The 24,094-nt window shown below is 43.9% G+C and overlaps 1 protein-coding gene across 3 annotated transcripts in view; it reads left to right on the top strand.

Moving 5' to 3' along the window:
• The first annotated feature begins 3,531 nt into the window (after positions 1–3,531).
• LOC101744999 (uncharacterized) overlaps positions 3,532–24,094 on the top strand; it is a 40,053-nt gene continuing 19,490 nt past the window's right edge. For 2 of the 3 annotated variants that reach the window (XR_009975964.1, XM_021350280.3), the window contains exon 1: positions 3,532–4,384. The gene's annotated coding sequence lies outside the window, so the exon portion shown is untranslated. Of the gene's footprint in view, positions 4,385–15,859; positions 16,489–24,094 lie in introns of those variants that run through there. The other variant, XM_004929730.5, reaches the window with a different exon arrangement.

Below are 24,094 nucleotides of genomic sequence, written 5' to 3'. Positions count from 1 at the left end.
TCAGGCTTCACAGACTGTGGCGAAACCCGGGTTAACTCGCAACAAGGTGATGCTGTGTGTGTGGTGGGATTGGAAGGGCATTATTCATTATGAGCTATTACCACCAGGCAGGACCATCGATTCTGAACTCTACTGCGAACAACTGATGAGATTAAAGCAAGAAGTTGACAGAAAGCGGCCGGAATTAATCAACAGAAGGGGTGTGGTTTTTCATCATGATAACGCTACACCTCACACATTTTTAGCACTCAGCAAAAATTAAAAGAGCTTGGCTGGGAGGTGTCAATGCATCCGCCGTATAGTCCTGACCTTGCACCTTCAGATTTCCATCTGTCTTTGTCCTACAGAAAGAATTTAAGGGAATTCATTAGGCATAACTTTTGAATTTCTCTCACCTATGTTCTCATGCTTAAAGTGGGGATGCAACCTGTCATCTTTATTTTGAAAATGGGAGAAAATTCCAAAAGTTCAGTTCGATCGAGATTTCTGGTAAAGATTCGAGGGCCTCCTGAGCTTGAGGGCCCCGGGGCACTGCCCCGCCTGGCCCCTTGGTCACGTATTATGTCAAAGCATACAACACATGTTTAAAATTTTACAAACGCTTATGAGTTTTGTATTAAGCTACACAACTGAAAAGTCTAAGTAGCTAAGGGTTTGATAATGTTCATTTTGATTATTTATCTCACTTGTATACTTTCACTGTCGCGTAATTTAATTGTAGTTTTGTTTTTATGGTTTATTAAAGGTTAACCGTTTTAATTGGTAGCAACACTGAAGAAAAATAAAGTTTAGAAAAAATAATTATTATAAAAAAAATACAAATTCTCATGATTTATTAAATCAATTGATTCTTCTAAGATATTAGCGATCAAGTGTTAGTTAGCACTGACAACACTCTTGGAGAGGGGCTTTAACGAAAACCTCAAGTCGTCGACTGTATTCGTGGACCTAACAGCTGTTTACGACACAGTGTGGCGCCAGGGACTGCTGTACAAACTACTCAAGCTGATCCCCTGTATAAAGATCTACAAAGTTATTGAGGACGCCCTTACCCACAGACCATTCCGTGTCCATCTGGGGGACAAGTCTAGCTTATGCAGGGTCCTGAGCGACGGCCTCCCGCAGGGCTCAGTCCTCGCACCAACACTCTTCAACGTGTACACCCACGATGTGCCAGAGACGCTCTCCAGCAAATTTGCGTACGCAGACGACCTAGCTCTAGTCGCACAAGCCCGCAGTATAGAGACAACGGAAAGTCACCTTGAAAGCGACATGGCCACGCTTGATGACTACTTCATTCGATGGCGCTTGTGTCCGAATGCCTCCAAGACGGAAGTCTGCTGTTTCCACTTAAATAACCGACAGGCCAACAAGAAACCCAACGTCACCTTTAGAGGCTCCACTCTCCCCTCCAACCTCTGTCCCAAATATCTGGGTGTCACCCTAGACCGGTCTCTCCCATACAGTGCCCACCTGAACAACGACGCAGTGAAACTGAGAACCAGGAACAATATCCTACAAAAGCTGACAGGGACAACGTGGGGAGCCTCAGCCAACTGTCTGAGGACATCCGCCCTGGCCCTGGTATATACGACGGCAGAAAACTGCGCCCCTGCATGGTTAAACAGCTCCCACACTACTGTAGTCGATACGCAACTAAACCACACCATGCGCTTAATCACGGGGTGCTTAAAACCAACCCCTTTACACTGGCTTTCGGCTCTCAGCAGCATTGCCCCACCCCACCTTCGCCGCACCCACCGCCTATACGCAGAGATAGAAAAGGCGCTTATACGACCCGAGCTGCCTATCAACAGGGACCTAGCCAGTTTCAAATCAACGAGATTGAAGACACGAAACTCACCGGCATTACAGGCACACCAACCACACTCCAATTGGAACACAAACAAGGCCTGGGTTAAAGAATGGTCAGACAGATGTATCCCACCTGAACTGTTCGAGCTGAATCCACACTCCCGCCCACCTGGTTTCAAAGAAAAACGCCCAATCTTATGGGCATACTTAATCACCTGAGAACGGGAGTTGGTCACTGTAACCAACTGCGGAAGAAATGGGGCTGGATGGAAAACGAAAGCTGTGAATGCGGATGCCCAGAGCAAACTGTACGCCACATTGTCATGGAATGCCCACTAACGAAATTCGCAGGCCAAGTGGAAGATCTCAAAAATGTTACAGAAGAAAATATCGATTATTTCACAAACTGTAAATTTAAATTATAGCCACGCGGTGTAAACGAATGCCATACGATAATAAATAATAAGCGACAGTTCGCTAGCGTCGCCAGCTTCTGCGTGACATAGCCGGTCCAAATTAAATTTTAAGTACAGAAAAGTTGGAAAGCACATTCGAAAATTCACAAAACCTTAACAAATTAATTCCTAGAAATACAACATATTTACTTCATGAACATATTTTCGTTGTCCTATCCTTTTATATTACACTACCCAACTGGACCCTTAAAGCGGCTGATCGCAAACGCGTGGATGCTTTTGAGATGTGATGCTGGAGAAGAATGCTCTGGTTACCTTGGACAGCGAAGAGAAGCAATCTGTCTATCTTAGACCAACTGCAGATCAAGACTAGACTGTCCACACTCTGCCTTCGCCGTGCACTCGAGTACTTCGGTCATATTGCTGGGAAAACACCGGATAGCTTAGAGAGACTATTCGTGACAGGGAAGATCGAGGGAAAGAGACCGTGCGGGTGCAGTCCGACAAGGTGGTTCGACCAAATCCGCACCACACTCCAGATCCCATTCCACGACGCCCTTCATGCGGCCAATGATCGGAGGCGCTGGCGGGACATTATAAGGAGCAAAATCCTGTTGACATATAATGGTTACGACCCTCAGCAGTGAGGAAATGACGCGAGGAGGAGGACCCAACTAAGTTAGCGTCATGTACCTAAGATTATAAATTGTTATCCGTGCAACAAGTCCGCATAAGTGGGTACTCTGGTAATACATCTGATCGCGATCCTCAGCATTGAGGGGACGTTAAAGAAGAAGAATACATATGGAGATTTATAATAAGTCGCATTCAAATTTCGGGCAGCTCATTGAGATTTGTTCTCCCGAGTTAATCCTATTAAGGAGGCCACTTCAATTATGTGAGATTGTTTTTGCTGAACACGGCCGACTATGTAAGCGTTGTGTGTTAAATGTGTCCGCAATTTTGCATTCATTGTTTCTAGCTTTTGATATGCTTAATGCCCACGGCCTTGTATATAGACTAGCCCGGACGCGTTAAATGACCATAAGCTTGGCTATGAAGACAAAAAACAGAATATAGCGATGGTTAATCAGAGTAAAAAATAATACAAAATTGACTATGTTCTCTATTCTAAAAACCCTTGCTCTGCGACATGTAGTGAATGTTTCCTCTTTGCTTGCGCTCAAGCAAAAGCTGCTTTTCTATTCAAATTTCAAGAATATTCAACAAACTTTTTTTTTTCAATTTTGAAGTCAAGGTTCCTTACGCTCTTAAATTAATTTAGTGGCTAGTTTTTTTTCTTCATAAAACGGCTTCCTATACTTTGTTGCGTAGTTGTAGTATAAAATGATAGGAAAACAAAGAAGTCAGTTCGTTGAAGAGATAGTTTCTACGGGTTTTCAATAAAAATAATTAGTGAAGATTGTGTGAATATTAGAAGTTTTCGGACAGCGTTTCCAATAGTTCTGTATTTAAAATTTTTATTTCGGCCGTTACGTATCTACATAAAAAGTACTATATAAGTCCAGTCCTTCTTATGCGATGATACAGTGATACAGAAGAGCCGGAAAACGTCGCTAAGGAAACAGTTTAATAAAATAAGATATGTAGAGGGCTTTTTTATTGCAATCAAAGTTTTAAAAAAGATTTTTTTAAACTAAATTAAATTATTCGTAGTTAATAATGGTGTTATTCACACTGGGTGAACCAATTTGAATGTGATTTATTTACGTATTGAGGGTAAACGCAAGTTTTTTAGAAACAAATCGCGGGAAGACGTTCGCAATGTTGCTAGTTAAAAAATTCAAGTAATTTCATCGAATACATAGCGGCGCGAAACTTCAGCATCCACTACAGTTATACCACAATCTAGGGTTATACAATAACTTATTTAAGAACGCGACAAATTGCTTAAGCTGCCCACTTATCTGCTGACCACTCTACTCCTCGATAAGACAAGAAAAGAAGTGTTCGAATGAAGCTGATTTGCCAGTCTTCGGCCCGCCCAGCCTTCGCTCCGCCTACTGGATTGGGCGGCGGTGAACTAGCGGGTTGCGGCAGTACGTTGCTGATCCTACCGGAAGATTGTTGCTTTGCATTGAGTTCCTGTATACGAAACTCTTTGCCTTGTTGTGAAAAAAAAATAAAAACTGGTAAGTCAGTCAATCAGTTATATTATTAGCACTTATAAGATTTCCGCTGAATTAATTATTTGAGTAAGAATGAAAAAACTTGTTGCATATTTTCTGTTAGTTACATATTCTTCTTCTGCCTTTTTAAAATAACCTTAATTTTGTATTAAATAAAGTTCATAGAAAACTGAAGATCGTTTTTAGACGGGGTACGCACTGCAATGGATTCAATTTTTAAAGTGAATTATGTTAACGAGTGCACGAGCTAGGCAGTAATGTATTTCAAATATAGGGTTTTTTATTTTTTTTATTGCTTAGATGGATGGAGGAGCCCACAGCCCACCTGGTGTTAAGTGGTTACTGGAGCCCATAGACATCTACAACGTAAATGCGCCACCCACCTCGAGATATAAGTTCTAAGGTCTCAGTATAGTTACAACGGCTACCCCACCCTTCGAACCGAAACGCATTACTGCTTCACGGTGGAAATAGGCGGGGTGGTGGTACCTACCCGTGCGGACTCCCAAGAGGTCCTACCACCAGTATATGTCAGTACAGCTCCTATGGTGGGTTGGTGGAAACTCAGTAGCGGTACTTTTCGTATTTTCTGTTTAATAGTCAAACTATTATTATTAAAATGCTCAGCCCTACGACATTGGTAATACCACCAAGTAAGTCGCTTCTGGTAGGAAGAGTGTGATAGTCGTTATATGTACAATACAATCTAGATTCCGACTTACTCAAAGTGGATGTTGGCATTGACGTTATGCTTTCTAAGGCCTCTGGTAACCACGTTGCTCTGTGAACACGTTCAACCCTCTAGTATAATAAAAAAAACCCTTACCACCATTAAATCAGACAGTGAATAAAATCCCTACATCCTATAAACGGTTTGCAACTATCGATCGTGAAACGATTTTAGATCAAGGTGTATAAAGATAGCCGTGAAAAGAGGGAGGGAAATGTGAAATTAAATTATTAAGTGGCAGCTGTGACGAAGCGCCGACGGCTTTGCGGTTAGCGTTTATCTTTATGTTGCAGTTCGATAATGTGCAATTAGATACAAGTATATATATACGATAGTATTCGGCGCAAATGGAAATGCAAAAAATTTGTCTACGTAAGTTTAATTTAACAATATTTAAAGTGTATCTTAATTTATCTGAAGATGAGGTGCTGAATTTAGACTTCTGAAGCTAAACACTGTTTATCTTATTTATTTAATATTTATTGCACAAAATAGTAGGTTCTAATTTAAATATTAGGTCGTGATGCAGAAAGTGGGGTAATACTGATTTTTTTTTTTTTTTTTTTTTTTTTTTTTTTTTTTTTTTTTTTTTTTTTTTTTTTTTTTTTTTTTTTTTTTTTTTTTTTTCCCTACCTATGCTGATAGCCTTGAGAGGCTATTTCAGCTTCACCCTAACGTTAGTAGGTGAGCTCGCGGGGCTCAACCGGAGAGTTGCTAACACTGACCCTAGCAAGAGCAGTGCTTCGCAGAATCTACCACCGGATCGGAAACGCGACCCACTGAGAAGATCCGGCGAGAAACTCAGTGGGCTGTGTCTATGGGTTAGTTCGCTCGTCGAGCCCTTCGTCGCAAGCGACGGGTTCGACGAGGACGGTGACCGGGTAATACTGATAGGAGATTAAAAGTGATACGAGAATTGGAAAGAGAAAATAAACTCTGTTTAGAAAAAGCTTTTTCGATGTTGTTGATTAAGGAATTGTCGGATATACATACTTACCTGTCTTCAGCCCCGGAACTTTCCCAAATAATATGTATCGTACCAACAATATTTTGTTTAAAACAAAAAACAAGAATAACAGTAAAAAGAGTTCGAGAAATGCCACGCTTACGCTAGCTAACAGTTAAAATTGTCGGAATTTCCAAAAAGTATCGATACCTATATACGTCTTGTCGATATGATACGATTTCAAAGACAACATTTATGCTCTAAAAATCCAATGTATTTACTTTCAGCTATTAATAAATCGATTAAAAGAACAATTTGCTTTCATTTCATTAGAAATATAACAAAGAAATTATACTCCATTAATTTATGTAAGTGAAGCTACATTGAAATAGGAACGGGGATACTTTTTCGTCCATTTACCGCGTCGTCTCGACATTTTTCACGTTTTTTCTCGTCCGCTCCGACAATGGTTGTCTCGCTTCTCATTTTACAATTAGGCTTCCGCAAAGTACTTTTGCATAATATATATTGAAAAGTGATTTTTAAGTCAGGAAATACGGGGATTTTTTTTTGTTCGTTTGATTGATTTTTAAGCTTCTTATATTTTTAGGACATGCCTCTTGATATGCAAAGCCTCTTGATATTATAGTTTTATATAAATATATATTTTCATATAAAACAAGCGTGCCTAGTTTCGTACTCACAGCTCTTTCTTATATTAAATAGTTACCGGCAAACCAGACATAGACAAGGCAAGGCAATGTGAATACTGTCTATCTCCTTGAGAAATATGGTTGATGTTTTTGTTGTTGTATAACGCTTGTTTCACTAACTGCTTCGCGATAGAAAAAATAGGCTACTTAGTACCTACTCATTTATTCGTGGACGTATGACCGTATTTTCCGTACGATTAAATAAGGAGATTTTATCTGTTCATTTTCGGAGATCCTCGGAGATTTTATGACAACAAAAGACAAAAATTAGATGGGACGGTATGCAAATTCGGCCCACGGCTAAAATGCTAATTTCCGTGGGAGAGACACTGGTAAACTTTTTAATCTCATGTGACGCGACTCCCGCTTCACCACCCCGCGTCACAGCGATGATTGAAAGCACTCCTCATTTGGGTTTTTATTACTTTTTAATTTTTACAAATTTTCTCAATTCCATGATAGCTTTTGTTGTTTCATTCTGTTTTATTTTGTTTAAAAAAGGAACACTTACTTTATTTAGGGTTAAAGTTAAATTTTTTTTCCAATAAGATAAGATAAAAGCTTGGATTATTTGTTGTTCTAAAAATGAATGATTAATTTTAAAATGAAAATACAAAATTCGGAATAAAAATGAAGTGAAATGTGTACGTACATAATGACTGTAATAACGCATTTTTGATTTTACTTATTGAAAAAAAGATCTTCTAGTTAACACTTGAAATGCTGCTAGTTGTCATAAATGTGCGTATAAAATGCACCCTTTCCCCATGACTATTGCAACGACCCTGTCATTGTTCATACGTCAATCATTTTTTACCATAACACTTTAATTTATCTTTCAATATTGTAGTTCTTACAGCCATTTAAATAAGTGTCAAGAAGATATAGAAAACGGTACTATTGTATTGGTTTGGTATTTGCTTTTCAAAAGCTACCTTGAACGTGGTCCGTAAGGTTTATATCCTAGTAAATTGTAGCATTACATGAAAATGTGATGCGCCTGACATGCTTTGTTCAGAATTTGGGGCTACAATATCTTTGTTTGATAGTCGTCTTTGTGTGTTCATAATCGGAATGAGGACTTGTGTCATTCGGGTTCGAAGTTTGCTTCCCTTTGGTCTCTTTGGTTCTAAGTGAAGTTTGAAAATACGCGTACTTCAAATTTTATCAATTAAGATTAATTTTGAAGTGATCGTGGCCTAAAGGATAAGACGTCCGGTATAATCGTATCCAGCGATGCACCGGTGTTCGAATCCCGCAGGCGGGTACCAATTTTTTTAATGAAATACGTATTTGATAATTGTTCACGATTGACTTCCACGGTGAAGGAATAGCATCGTGTAATAAAAATGAAACCCGCAAAAATACAATTTGAAACTCATCAGAAGCAATCATGTCTAGAGGTGGGTGGTGGCACTTATGTTGTAGGGGTCTATGAGCTCTGGTAACCACTTAACACCAGGTAGGCCGTGAGCTCGTCCACCAGTCTAGACAATAAATAAATAAAAAAAACCAAGTTTTTTTATCGTCCTTTTTGACATGTGAAAACTGTTCCACCCGGGATTGGAGGTTCAATTCTGAATTTGTAGTTCAATATAATGATCCACTATTCGAGTAAGCTGTACGAATAATCCGAAGATAACCTAAACATGACTTTGAAACTCCAATTGATCTCATTTTCTTGCTAAATATGCGAAATCTGGAAATCCTGCCAAAAATTTCGTTCACAGAGGAGGGCACGATCCTTGAACAATAGGCGGTTTTATTTTCATTGCTCCAAAATACAAGTCTAGCATTGGAATAAAATTAACAACGGTTTTTGAATTTTTTCGAAAATTATTTTTTAGAGGTAACAGCTAACCTAATTTTCTAATTAATCTGTTGATAGAAATTACTATCTTTCTACCAATTTGCTAGGAGCATTAATGCCAACAATTTCAAGGTCAGATAGTTCTACAACGAAATCATGAATTCGATTATGGCATGTGGTTACTGAAACAACAAAATGTATAAAATTTACCACACCTAATGTTAGACAAGTAGACACTAATATCATTGTAAGTGGAGAGACACTGGAGCTTGTAGATTCGACAGTTTTACTTCTTCTTCTTTCTTGTCACATTGTTATGTCTACGGGCTATGGTAAGCCACCGATCTATAGCACCAAAAAAGACCGCACATTTCACAGTAACTTTTAATGATTTATATTATTAGGTGGGGTCGAATTGGTTTCCAGTTCCGAACGCTTGACAGTTTGGCATTTTTGTCGCCCACGCAATAATACCGGAACGAATTGTCGTCGTTACGTAAATTGGCGTGGCATTTGGCGGCAAAGGCGTCCCTTTATTTGTATAAGACTTTGATAATGAAATTATCAACGCCATTTTTTTTTTACAATATCATCTATTTAACGTGAAAATGTTTGGGGGATCATCTTACTGTTGGTAATATTAAGCGATTCTAGTCGAGAATATATTGCGTTACGCTAATTGAGGCGTTAATTGTGAACTGATTTTGCGTATTACGTTGTTTTTTTTACACAATTCCAATATTAATCGTAGTCTCACGAAAGTGCAAAATGTTTTTAGTATATAGGATGCATTTTTGCTAATTGTTCGTCTGTGACAGTAATTTAAAAATGTATAACCTATATAAATAAAGGCGTAGCGTAGGCCTTCCATTAAATTGACCGATTTATTGATTGACCTATGAGGTTCGCGGGGATCCGCCGGATGCAAGCAGCGCAGGACTGATCTTTGTGGCGAGGCTTGGGGAGGCCTATGTCCACGAGGACGTTTGTGGGCTAATAGAATAGAAATATAAAGTTTTACATGAGGTTCTGTTTGGCCTTAATCAAATGGTTGATCGAGAAAGTTCCATCGCTTTCCCATCATACATGTTTAGATTAGATTTAGATTTTCATTTTATTTCTACTTAAGTGAATAACGTATTTCTTAAGAATTGATGTCATCCCAAAATAACGTAAGTATCGTTCTGTTTCTGCCATATAACAGTCGTCTGCAATAAGCAATAGCCGTTATTTCAATTATTAATACGTGAAGCAAAAACTTTGCGCCCCTTTTTACGAAAATTGCGCGGACGGAGGAGTATGAAATTTCCCACTTTACACTTATAGAGAATATAGAGGATTGCAGAATGTTAATATTTATAAAAAAATATGTATAAAAAATATATTAAATCAATAAAAAAAAATATTATACAGTCTACCAAGTATTTGACACACACGCGCATAGGTATAGTAGTACTCTTTTGTTTATTGTTTTGAAGTCTGGGGTCAAACTGAGAATAGATTAAAATTGTTTGTCTTTAATATTATTTGTATATATATTTTTTTTTTTTTTTTTTTCCACAGGAGAAAATCGCCGGATCCCCACCCGCACGGCAGGTGGGGTATGTGGGAGTCGAACCTCACTAAAAACTCCTGCCGCTCACAGCCGGCGCCCTACCCCGGACCGGGTGGGAACCCAGTCGGAGTTATTGAGACGGCGGGACAGGGTTTACGCAAAGCACATTACATCCATCCCGCCGTCCCCCAGACGCCGGACCGGCGGCCGCCAGCAACATGACCGCCGGTTCCCTCGGTCGACGGGCCAAGAGCCCGACTGATAGCGCCGCGCTACACCTTCCCCCGGAGCGGTCGGGGGAACGCGACCTACCACGCTGCCCCACGCCTAAGCTCCTCCCCGCACAAAGCGGGTGGAGCCCGAAGCTCTTAGGGGGCCGGGTTACGGACGGGACCCCGGTCCCGACCCCCTGCTCGGCGGCGGCGGGTTTCTGCGTAGTGAGGAGAGCTTTGCCTCACTCGCCCCGCCGCCTCCTTCTGCGAGATGGTGCACTCGCAGAAGTCGAGCATAGCCTTCCAAGACTCGTCGCCGCCAAGCATCGACGCCACGACGCCAGGCAGCGACAAGTCTGGTCCTATCTTTGCGACAAGGACACGGCGCTGCACCTCCCAAGCGGGGCAGACAGCGAGCGTATGCTCCGCCGTGTCCAGGTCGTGTCCACAATGGTGGCACCTCGTCGTCGGCTCAGCTCCTATCCGGTGCAGGTACTTTCCAAAGCATCCGTGCCCAGTCAGCACCTGCACCAGACGGAAGGTGAGGCGTCCTCGGCCACGATTCACCCAGTCATAAAAGACCGGGTAAACCGCCTCGACGGTCCGTAGACCCCACGTGGGGTTGGCCAACCGCCTCGACCACGATTCGAGCACGGACCGCCGAGAATGGGCCTTCCGCGCCCGCAGCTCACTTTTGGAGGGACGCGCCACGCCCAGAGCACGAAGCTCACTGCGCCACCGATAGTCGGCAGCGAGCGACTCCGCCTCCAGCTCCCATGGCGGCGTCCCCGCCAACACACACGCCGCCTCGAATGAGACGGTGCGATATCCACGGATGACCCTGATAGCAACGGTGCGCTGCGGCCGGCGCAGGAACCGAGCCATAGTAGCCCGATTGCGCGGCTCAGCCCATACAGGCGCACCGTACAGGGCCATCGATCGCACCACCCCAGCGTAGAGGCGGCGTACAACCTGATCCGGCCCCCCGATATTCGGGAGCAGTCGGTTCAAAGAACCGGCTGTCCTCATTAATCGAGGGACCAGCTCCGCAAAGTGAGCACGAAAAGCCCACCGGCCGTCCAACACGAGGCCGAGGTACCTTAATTGCACCCCGACCCCTATCCGGACGCCCCCAACCACGATGTGGGCGTCGACAGGTGGCGCTCTCCGCGGCCCGTGAAACCACAAGGCCTCGGATTTACTGAGCGCCACGTCGAGGCCCAGTCTCTTGATCCTCCCGACGACGAGGGCCACTCCCGCTGTGGCGAGACGGGCAGACTCTCTATAATCATCCCCCCGGGCCACGACCAACGTGTCGTCCGCGTAACAAATAACGCGGAGACCCGGGAGGAGGGCACCCCTCAGCACCCAGTCGTACCCGATGTTCCACAAGAGGGGTCCGAGAACCGACCCCTGCGGAACACCACGCACGACCGGAAAACGGTGAAGGGTCCCACCGTACCCGGTACATTCGACCGACCTGGCCTCCAAATAGGAGCCAACCAGCCGGCGGAGGTAGAGGGGCACCCCATGCCTCTCCAGTGCCCCCCCTATCACAGACCAGGGCAGGGTGTTAAATGCGTTGGCGATGTCAAGAGACACCGCCAGTGCCACCCCACTCCGTGAGACAGCCTCGTCCGAGAGGGCCCGCACGCGAAGAATTGCATCCACGGTCGAACGGCCCTCCCGGAAGCCGAACTGCTCCGCCGACAGGTCAGGTCCAACCCCGACCAGGTGCTGAACGATGCGGGCAGCCAGAATACGCTCCAGCAATTTTCCCGCCTCGTCCAGCAGTACGATAGGACGATACCCGGCGGCTGTATCCACCGGGCGCCCCTCCTTTTTCAACAGCACAAGTCTGCCCGTCTGCCAGAGCAACGGAAACCGCCCCGACTCCAGGCAACCATTAAATAGCTCCAGGAGCCGGTCCCCTAGGGCATCGAGGGCCAAAGCCAGCACCCGACCATGGACTCCGTCCGGGCCGGGGGCCGTGTCCTTTGCAGTCATCCTGACAACGGCCACACGGAGCTCTGCCCCAGTAATATGGGGCACCTCAGCAGGGGCTTCGCCGTCGATGGCGTCCGACGGCTCACCCATAGCGGGGGGAACAAAACCCTCCCGCTCCTGCGGGAACAACGCCGAAACGATGTCCCGCAGCTGTTGAGGCTGAAGTCGCTCAGTCAAAGGGGGGGCCCACGGGCGCAGTTTACCGCGCACCAGCCTGTACGGGCTCCCCCATGGATCCGCTTCGAGCGCCTCCAAGAGTCTCTCCATGTTCTGCTCCTTGGCCCGCCTGATGGCCAGCCGCAGGGCGTCCTTCGCAGCGCGATATTCGCCGTGCAGCCGGGTCTCCTCCTCTGCGAACGCGACGGGGTCGTCGCGCCGCAGGTGACGGCGACGGCGGTGTCTAGCACACTGGCGGCTCGCCCGAATGGAGACTGCACGCAATCTCGCAATTTCAGGCGACCACCAGGGCGACTGCCGCCGTCCGCAATGCCGAGGGCCGACCCGGGGCATCGAGGCGTCGCATATGCGGTGCATCGCGCCGCGGAACCATTCGGCCTCAGCCTCCACATCGAAAGGGTGTGGGCGCATGGGCGTCCACGCCGCCATCATAGAGGCCTCCACCAGGAGCTCCTTCTTCAGGAGCTTCAATGCCCACCTAGGGAATGACCGGGATGCACTCCGCGGGGGGTTAACCCCGCGAGCGCCTGCGGCCGGTGTTGGCGTGGGAGCGGAAAGATCGAACCGGATATACCGATGATCCGACAACGATTCCGCCCCCACCACCACGCCCCAGCCGAGGATGCGCTGTGCGATGGACGAGCTCGCGAACGTCAAGTCCACGATAGACTCTCCCGTCCACCGCACGCATGTCGCGACCGAGCCCCTGTTAACGATACAGAGATCGGCCGCGACCGCCCACTCCTCCAACAGCCTACCACGAGCGTCCGTGGATGGGGAACCCCAAGCGACAGACTTCGCATTGAAGTCCCCCGCCAGTAATACCGAACGGGGAGAGAGGTGACGAGCGATCACCTCTAGCCCGTCCAGAAACCGCTCGAACTCGACGGTAGGCCGATTTGGAGAGAAGTACACCCCGATCACGACGGTATTTTCTAATTGTACCGCGACGATCCCGGGGCCCCTGGTCACCATCGCCAGGGGAGGAATCATCGCGGATCTTCTTATATGTATGGCCGCCAAGCCATCAACGTCCCCAAACCAGCAGTCGTCCGCTGGGGGAACGAAGTACGGCTCGGCGACCACAGCCACGTCAATTGACCACTCCGCCATAGTCTGGAGCAGCATGTCCTGAGCTCCGGCGGAGTGGTTCAAATTTCCTTGGAGGAAGCGATAGGTGTGATCCATTAAACCTGGACCACATCCATCGCCCCCTCCCCTACTCTATTGTCCCCGCTATCGGGCTCGAACGCCTCAGCGGGGGCCAAAGTGCCAGCCGGTGCTCCCCCGGCCGACCGCTTCTTTTGGCGACGCTTAGCTTGGCGGCGCCAATTTCTAATTGCATTTTTGCCGGCCGGGGGGCATGCCTTGCCCCCGGTCCGGTGGTCAGCCTTGCGCCCGGCCGCCGCACATAACGAACAATGCGGCGCAGCCAAGCACACGGCCGCCTTGTGTCCAGGCTGACCACAGCGGAAGCACAGTCCGCTGCGGTCAACCGCACTCACGCACCTGGCGAGGCAGTGCCCAGTGCTGAAGCACCTTAGGCACCGCCAGGCACGCGGTTCTAGCAGGCGCACGTGGGCTGCTATCCAGCCCACGCGCAACCTGCCCGGATCCCCCGACGGTCTCCCGGGCGGAGGAGCAGCCAGGGCAACGGCCGCCTCCACCGGGCAACGAACCCACACGGAACCAGCCCCGGTATAACCGGAGCGCAGCTCGCCTACTGTTATGTTCTGCAGGGCACAGTTGCCCTGGGCAGCGACGGCCGCCGCCACCTCCTCCCTGGTGGTGCAGTCGTCCAGGCCGGTCACTTTCAATTCGGCCATCTTGACCGGCCTATGCACCCGCACCTCCTCTTCAGGCAGGACCATACGGAGCCTTGCCGCCAGACGCTCCGCGATGCCGGGACTATCGGCAACGGGACATTCTAGCAGTTTGGCCCCATTGGCTGTCTGCCTACAGCGGAGGCCCTCCCCCGCCCCGATCTCATCCAGGTCAACTGCCGCGCGCGCCCGAGCAATGACATCTCCGTATGTCATGCCCTTAGCTTTGGCAGCCGGCAGCAGCGTTAGGACCACTGCCGCCGACCGCGGCGCGCGCGGTTGCTTCTTCGTCGTTTTTTTTTTGTTTTTGTTTTTAGCGGCTACAGGCGCCCGACCCTGATGGGGAGCAACCTGAGCCGCTGTAGCCGCTGGCGCTCTACCAACTTGTGCAGCTGCTGGTGGAGCCTTCTTGGCACCCCGCCGGGCCACCACGTTCCACCCTTCGTCCATGTTAGACGGGGGCGGAGGCAGCGGACGAGGCTGGGGTGCTTGCGATGGGCACTTCGCGTTGGTGCCCCCCCCCCCGCTTGGTTCTATCCCGTCCCGGGCCCAACCTAGTGGCTGGAGCCCGTACGGGGGCGGGGCGAGCGGCTGGAGTACCCGACACCGCGGCATATGCCGGTCGCCGAGCGTCAGCCGGAGCAATGAGCTGCGCCTCGAGGGCCGCCAGCCTGCCGTCCAGCCTTTCTAATACAACCTGGACGGTGCGACTGATGACCTCGTCCAGGCTGAATTTTCCAGTCAGCTCCCGTGGCCCTACGAGTGCTTGCTGCCGCTTGGTAGCGGTCATCTCCCTTGTGCGCGGCGACGGGAGACGTGGCCGCTGCTCAGCCGCGCGCGGTGGCGGCAGCACAGGCCACCCATCGCCAGTCAGCGCCGGGGAACGGCGCTTCTGAGGCGCCCCGGCGATACATGACGTCGCTGCCGGTACATGGGCCGGTGGAGTTCGCAACCCAGTGGCCCGGGGCAACGCGGGCGACGGCGTCGACGCCGCTGCCTTACTCGAAGCAGAAGCCTCATCATCAGGCTGCTGTTGGGCTTGAAGTAGTGCTCGAAGCCTCGAATTCTCCGCCATCAGCTGTACCACCTGGTCATTGGCGGATTATTTGTATATAGTGTAGTCTTAGCGAAATCTGTGATTATAGAAGTATAATAGATATTCTTTGACAATAGAACCAAAATAATGTTAAAGCTTATAGTTTCTAGTTTGAATTAAACTGTGATTTTGACTTGTATCAAAGCCAACGTCCGTATTCACTGTAGTAAATATTCAACCGAAAAGACAATCAATTACGATTTTAATTTCCGAAATTCGACCGGTCATAATTCATGCCGCCAAATACTTAGGTGTTATTCGTTGAGCGTCAGACGGGGTGCTGTACACGCGGTTAAATACGAGGTTACCTAATATAATTATTCCGTACCGAGGGGTCGAAAGCACCCCAAGCTTTTTAGCGGTTTTGTTCGCTAACCTATGATTTCATTTAACGTACGTCCCTCGACGAGTACGAAGCGTTTCGTATTTCTGTATCGGTCGCGCAATTGAAGCAGATGTGTTTTTTTCTATCTTTCTATTAAAGTACAACATATAGACGCTTGAAAGGCAAACGTGACTAAGCGACAACAACTGCTTTGTACATAAATGATAGGCAATAACCATATTCGATGCGAAAAAAATATATATTTCTAGGTCTATTAAAATCATTTCAATCCTACAGCTAGATTCGTTAAAATAGATTTTTTTTTCAGGTATTTCTCATGTATATTTTAAATTAACTTCAACTTTAAATTAGTCTACTGTAAAGTTCACGCATTCTCGCTTAGTCAGGTTTGCCTTTCAAGCGTCGAATGTACTTCTAGTGAAAAGTGTTACTTGCGATGTGACTAGATTTGAACTATTTATATTTTTTAGGACTTTCGAATTTCGTTTATACCAAACGTTTTTATATTTATTTTATGTGTTTGTGATAGATATGTAATTTGAATTCCACATTACTGCACTCCTTCTCCGTATAAACTTATGTTATGTCAAGAGTGAGAACTTTCCGTGCCAGCAATGTTCCTAAAAAGGCTACTAATTTAGCATTAGGTTTTAATGAATTGATAGCTGTGAGACTTAACTAAAACTTTGAAGGTAAGCTGTCATTCCATTTGATTTCCAAATTATAAAGTATGTTCGAATCGCAGATGATATTACTTGGTATTTTCTTCGGTTTTCGCGAGACATAGACATAATTAAAACTATATTTACTGGTAGTAGGACCTCTTGTGAGTCCGCACGGGTAGGTACCACCACACTGCCTATTTCTACCGTGAAGTAGTAACGCGTTTCGGTTTGAAGGGTGGGGCAGCCGTTGTAACTATACTGAGATCTTAGAACTCATATCTCAAGATGGGTGGCGGCATTTACATTGTAGATGTCTATGTGCTCCGGTAACCACTTAACACCAGGTGGGCTGTGAGCTCGTCCACACATCTAAGCCATAAAAAAATAAAAATTTAAAACTCGTGGTATGTACCACGGGTAGGGACCACCGTGCGAACTCACAAGAGGTCCCCACCCTGCCTATTTCTGCCGTGAAGCAGTAATGCGTTTCGGTTTGAAGGGTGGGGCAGCCGTTGTAACCATACTGAGACTTTAGAACTTATATCTCAAGGTGGGTGGCGCATTTACGTTGTAGATGTCTACGGGCTTAAGTAACCACTTAACACCAGGAGGGCTGTGAGCTCGTCCACCCATCTAAGCAATAAATAAATAAATGCGGCTTAATCTTACGTTTGTTACTGACTGGAATACTTTACAGTTATCGTGGTGAGAGATGAGTTGACATTTATCAATCGAAACATCTACAATCATATAATTACAATAAGATACGCGAGATTAACGGAGGCAGCGGCTTGGCTCTGCCTCTGACATTGCTGAAGTCCATGGGCGATGGTAACCACTAACCATCGGGTGGGCCGTATGCTCATCTGCCTACAAGGGCAATAAAACGAAATAAAAAAAGTGAAGCTTTAAGTACTTAAATTCTTCTTGGTTCGATAATTGTGATGTTAATGATGTTATAACAAACTGACTGCTGACATCTTTTGTTTATCACTCGTAGCATATAGAAACGCCATTTTGGATAATTTTTTAAGGTGAGTTAGGTCCGATGTGTATTATTAAGTTTTAAAGGATATATACACATGTTTACACATAAAATAGAGGTGGATGTACATGTCTGCATATCGTGTTGCTTTTCGTTTTTTTTTTTTGTAAACTTTAATTTATAAAATTCTCTTTTTATCCCTTTGTTCACTTTCTACATAAATGTGATTTTGACGGTGCGAACATATTTCGTTATTGTTTTAGCTAATTTTTAATATACTATATGTTTGTTTTGTACTGTTGGTTTCCCAATTAAGTAAATAAAAACAAAGTGTCAATGTTCTTGTGCCATTGTTGGCACACAAGCGCACGGATCACGGGATGGTGAGTACTGCTCACTGTTGCATAAGTAGTTAAGCTCCGGGCCTACCTAATGTTGAGTAGATACTATAGTCCATAATCACCGCTAGGTGAATGTACACACCGACCTTGAGACATTTGAATTATTTTGTTTTTTTTTTTAACAATTTACACGCTGTCATGCGACCCTGATTAGGATACCTAGTGTTGTGGGTACCAGAGACTGACACACACTTAAACACGATTAAATATATACATATATTGATAACAAATTTTTATTTATTGCTTAGATGTGTGGACGAGCTCACAGTCTACCTGGTGTTAAGTGGTTACTGGAGCCCATAGACATCTACAACATAAATGCGCCACCCACCTTGAGATATAAGTTCTTAGGTCTCAGTATATTTACAACGGCTGCCCCACACTTCAAACCGAAACGCATTACTGCTTTACGGCAGAAATAGTCGGGACGGTGGTACCAGTAAGTAGTAAATTTCACAATTGACATAAATACCTGATATATTGAATGGAAAACCAACTAATGTTGGTTTTCCATACAGTTGGAGATCGCTAGAAAGCACGTGGGCAGCTTTTACCAGTCTTCATCTAATATATAAAATTCTCATGTCTCAATGTTCGTTCCCATACTCCTCCGAAACCGCTTGACCGATTCTCATGAAATATTTTATGCATATTCAGTAAGCCTGAGAATCGGCTACTATCTATTTTTCTAACCTTTAAGTGATAAGGGGTGTTCACACAAATTTTTTTTTTTAATTTTTTTTTTTTTTTTTTTTTTTATGTTTGATATTTTGTTATTTTTAAACAACATTCCCTCATCGTTCACAGCGCTCCAGGCCTTTTTCACTCATATTCCACATCCTTATACACTTCCAATAAGTTAGTAATTTTTTTCTACACTAAGAAATTCTCTAGAAATCTTATATATGGCAAGACAACGTTTGCCGGGTCAGCTAGTAATTTTATAAAGATTTCAATATACTGTTATTAGTGGTAACCGTGATCACTTTAAGGCGAAAATATTCAGTGATGTAGATTAACTTGATTTACATATTTATTGTAGTCGACTATTGTAATCACTAGTGTATGTTTCGTTGGTTGAATTATTCACATTGATTCTACATCAAAATGTTTCATTAAGAAAACTTAAAAAACTTTACTAACCTTTACTAATCTATTCTAATATATAAATCTACAGTCGTTTTTACAGATATTCCATTATAACTACTGAACCATGCATCCGATTGACTTGAAACCTGATATCCATGTAGAAAATACATGTACTTAATGGATAGGCTAATATTTATATGAGTGTTGGACTCCCTAATAATAATGACAATAAATAATAATGTTAATTTTAAATGCCCAGCGAAGCGGGCGAATACGGCTAGTATATCATAAATTCTTTAGTGTTTGAAGGAATCGACAAGGCGTAAGCTCTTCCACCGAGCGAATGATATTATTCAGTAAATCGACTGTCCGAATGTTATCGTTCGGAATTGGTGTTTATGTAAAGTTATCTTGAAAATATGGTTAACTATGGTATATTCTGTCCTTTGATTACCGTAGGCACAAATGCTAAGAAATAAAATTTAATACTGTCCCAATGAATATTTAAGATCAATAAGACATATTTTCCAAGTTATCCGCAGAAGGGAGGAAGTTGTTTTAAAATCAATTAAGCAACAATAAAACGGAGCTACTGGTTCGCTCGTTAATTAGCGATGTAACAGCAGCGCGGGCTGTTCGTTCCCTTCTCCGATGTCTTTTCGAACAAATAAAACTCTGATTCGAAGCATTCGTTGAAGCTCGAATTAATTAATGTTCTTTGGAAAGTTTCGCAGGTGGAACGAACGTTACGGGTGGAAATCTTGTTGCTTATGAAAAACTTTTAAAAGACATTTCACTACATTAACATTTTTTTCTTAATCAATATCTCTTCATTTTATAGTAAGTTTTCTTAAAGGGTACAATAATACGAGTAAATAAAGAATTACTTGTTAATAAGCATTGAAATTATTCGTAAATAAAACTTACATAAGTGCTGTTGTTAGAACGGTTTCATTGATATTATTTATATTCATGGTGGTAGGACCTCTTGAGAGTCCGCGCGGGTAGGTACCACCACTGTGCCTATTTCTGCCGTGAAGTAGTAATGCGTTTCGGTTTGAAGGGAGGGACAGCCGTTGTAACTATACTTGAGACCTTAGAACTTAATGTCAAGGTGGGTGGCGCATTTACGTTGTAGATGTCTATGGTGTCCAGTAACCACTTAACACCAGGTGGGCTGTCAGCTCGTCTACCCGTCTAAGCAATAAAAAAAATATTATTTATCAATAAGCGATTTTAACAGTCTTCCTATAGCGGGCCTATAAAGCCCTGATAGCGCCTTATGAATAATGCTATTCCTTTGTCGTATCACTCTTTTCAGAGCGGTCGTGGTCGTCATTCAGTATCATTGCTGTGGACAGATATTGTGGCGGGCCTTTGTGGCCAGCCTGGTCCACTTATGCGAACAACCGCCATCTGCCAGTTTGGCTTGGTCATCGGCATTAGGCAGCGTCTATTGGCGCTCATGAATGGGCCCATACTATAATTTTTTGGGCCATCTCCTGGGGAGGAAATGAATCCATAGAGCGCCTTGTCGTTCAGGGCAAAGTAGAAGGCACCAGATCGCGTAAAAGGTTGCCCGTGCGATAATGCTATTTATTAGGTTATTCATAAACTTAAGGAAGTTATAGATTATTTCGTATAGTGTATCCGGTACTTTTGGAAATCATGTAATTAACTCTTTTTATTGTCGTAGATAAACTTTCTGTTAAGTGCTTATTGAGAATTATAGAAATCACAAAATGGTACCAAAACGATTACGACATAAGGTCGATGCTGTAGGTTCTTCTGGATCAATCTGGTTTGTCAATTTAACACATGAGATTAGTAAGTACCTATGACATAAGTACGAGGGCGGCACTGAAAATTTCGGGAATTAACGAAGTGACACAACATTACTATTTAAAAATGTATTTATTGCTTTTCGAAGTATTCTCCGCGAAATTTGACACATTTTTCCATACGATGGAACCAATCATTGAAGCAACCATTCCATTCGGAAGTTGGGGTCTCCAAAATGGCCGTTTTGTAGGCGTCCACAGCTTCTTCAGGTGATGAAAATCTCTGTCCACGCAATTTATTCTTTATTTTAGGGAAAGTATAGAAATCATTAGGGCTTAGGTCGGGGCTGTACGGCGGATGGTCTAATAATTCTATGTTTTCTTGCTCTAAAAACTCTTTTGTTCTGTGCGCGGTGTGAGAACTCGCATTGTCGTGATGGAGGATGATGCGGCGGTTGCAGTTCTCTTTACGGAGTTCAGAAACGACCTGTGGCAAACAAATGCTAGCATACCATTCTGCATTAACCGTTCTTTGTCCCTCAAGAGGAATAGTCGGAACATGACCGGTTTTGGAGACAAACGTGGCGACCATTTTTGCAACACTCCGTGAACGAACAATTTTTGTTGGCTTTAACTCATTTTCGAACACCCAAACTCGTGACTGGTTTTTTGTTTCGGGTTCGTACGCGTATATCCAGGATTCATCACCTGATACAATGTTGTATACAGCATTTGAGGATCCTGCGTGGAATCTTTCGAGAGTTCTGACGCACCAAGTAACGCGAGCCGCTTTTTGCTCTTCACAGAGCGAATGCGGTATCCATCGGGAAAACAACTTTTTTACACCTAATTGTTCATGCAAGATTATTTGTATTTGACTCATGCTAATGTCTAAAGTTGCCTGAATTTCGCGGTATGTCACATGTCGATCTTCCTCAATCAGCTTACGCACAGCATCAACGTTTTCTTGGGTGACTGCAGTTTTTGGACGACCTTGACGGGGATCATCACTGAGCTTGACACGTCCACGTTGAAACTCAGCAAACCAGCGATAAATTGTGGTTTTGGATGGGGCTTCATCACCAAATGCAGAAATCATCCGGTCAACACACTGTTTTTGTGTTAAACCACTTCGAAAGTCATAATAAATCATCGCTCTTGAATTTTCTCGAGTCAATTCCATTTTCTCAACGACTAAACAAGTTTGACAAAACCTCGTGACAAGACCAAGAATCTTTTTTTAAATAAATAAATGGTATTCGATTTTTAAAACCAAGGAGTTTTCAATTAAAAAGATTTTAATATGACAGGAACAGTGGAAATATTCCATTCCCGATACTTTTAGTGCAGCCTAGTACTACGTTTTTCTCTTCACTTGTTTTCAATACATCAAAATTGATCGCTGGTGGCTTTGACCAGTATAATTTTTGGGATAAAAAAAAAAAAAACGCCAAAGCATCCCCGTCAAAAATCAACTAAAAAGGCTTAGGATTTCGAAACGGGTTTCAATAACTCGACAAACATTAATCTCGGAGGGATTACAAATAGGGGGAGCGGGAAGGTTTCTTGCAAAAATGAAACGAGATACGACAAACAAAAATTCAATCCTTCGAATTACAGCGCCGCACAAAAGCAGCCATTAGACAAAGTTCGCGGGTGGTCCAGCGTTACTTGGAAATTGTGATTGACTTGACACGAACATGCCAAAAATAAGTTTAATTGTATTTATGTAGCTCCGTTAACAATAATAATTAAAACACAACCACAGATTATCCAACAAACATGTCTACAAAATTGATGTTTGAATATAAACGTTGTTATTTTTTCAACCGACTTCATATTAAATAGGACAGAGGTTCATGTTTTGATATACTACCAGTTTCGTAATACTAATACATCCTGACATAAATTATTTGAGTTTTATAAATAAAGTAAATTGAAAAGCCTGTACGTTTTCGTTAATTCAATAAGATCTTGATGTAGGAGAAAGCCTTTATGTAGTATATAAAATTTTATACATATATTAAATTAAACATCACTCTTTTAAATTAATCTTAAATTATATGTAAATAAAATTAACATCACCACAGTAGCCAACCTTTTTTTTTTCAGGATCTAAATATTAATGGAAAAAGCAACATCATTATGATAAAGGGTCTATAAAAAGTTTGTCGAGTTTTTTGTAACGTGACGTTTGTTAAATAATATTACTAAAAGTTCGTCTGTAAGTTTATATTACAGTACACTGTCTATCCTATTTTCAATATGAATACATAGCTTGACAACAGGTTGCGTGTCGTCAGTCAATCGGTAATGAACAATGTAAATTCTCTATGGAAATCAAGGGAAGGCAACTTTTGATTAATTAGCGGTATTCTTTTCTCGTAGAGACGGCGGTGCTCGCCATTAAGTCACCGAAAGCAATATGATAGACGGAGTCATTTTACTTCAGAACGGTTTTCGTTAAAAGATGGTAAATATTTTATTGAATCTTGTAAAAGTTTCAATAAAATATTTAATCTATTAGTAAATAAATATATTGAGGCGGTGTTTTCTTTGTCATGTTTACCATCCATAAAATTCTTGAACTATGTTATAGAATATGGTCTTGAGTGGCTACCGGAGTCCGTGATTACCGCCATCCATCTTGAGACATGAGGTGTATACGTCTCAATTGTATAATATAGTGGTTATTTCTCTCTTCAAACCGGAACGCATTACTGCTTCACGGCAAAAATAGGCAGGACGGTGGCACCTACCCGTGCGGACGCACAAGAGCTCCTACCACCAGTAATTACGCAAATTATAATTTCGCGGGTTTGATTTTTATTACACGAAGTTATTCCTTCACCGTGAAAGTCAATCGTGAACATATGTTAAATACGTATTTCATTAGAAAAATTCGAAGAAAAATTCATTAGAAGGATTCGAGCACCGGTGCATCGCTACATACGAATGTACCGGACGTCTTACCCTTTAGGCCACGACGACTCGGTTTTCCATTCCTTTTTTTTTGCCCTACCTATTCGCTGGTAGCGTAAGAGGCTATTCCAGCTACACCCGGACCAGTAGGTAAGATCACGGGTTCAACTTGAGAGAATTTGCACTAGCCCTAACAAGAGTAGTGCTTCACAGAATCTACTACCAGATCGGAATCGCGACCCACTGAGAAGATCCGGCGAGAAACTCAGTTGGTTGTGTCTATGGGCTAGTACGCTTGTCGAACTCTTCGTCGTAGTCGACGAGTTCGACGAGGACGGTGACGGGTGCTTGAGGGGCCTAAAATAATAAGATATAAGATAAGTCTTTCCTTTCGCGCGGCTTATAGCCACAACAACTCGAATCGTAGATATAACTAAATCTATTTTCAGGATCGC

This window comes from Bombyx mori, chromosome 21 (assembly GCF_030269925.1).
Source record: "Bombyx mori chromosome 21, ASM3026992v2".
In the NCBI taxonomy this organism is placed as follows: Eukaryota; Metazoa; Arthropoda; class Insecta; order Lepidoptera; family Bombycidae; genus Bombyx; species Bombyx mori.
The sequence above is the reverse complement of the archived record's forward strand: the minus strand, read 5'-3'. Positions and strand labels throughout refer to the sequence as shown.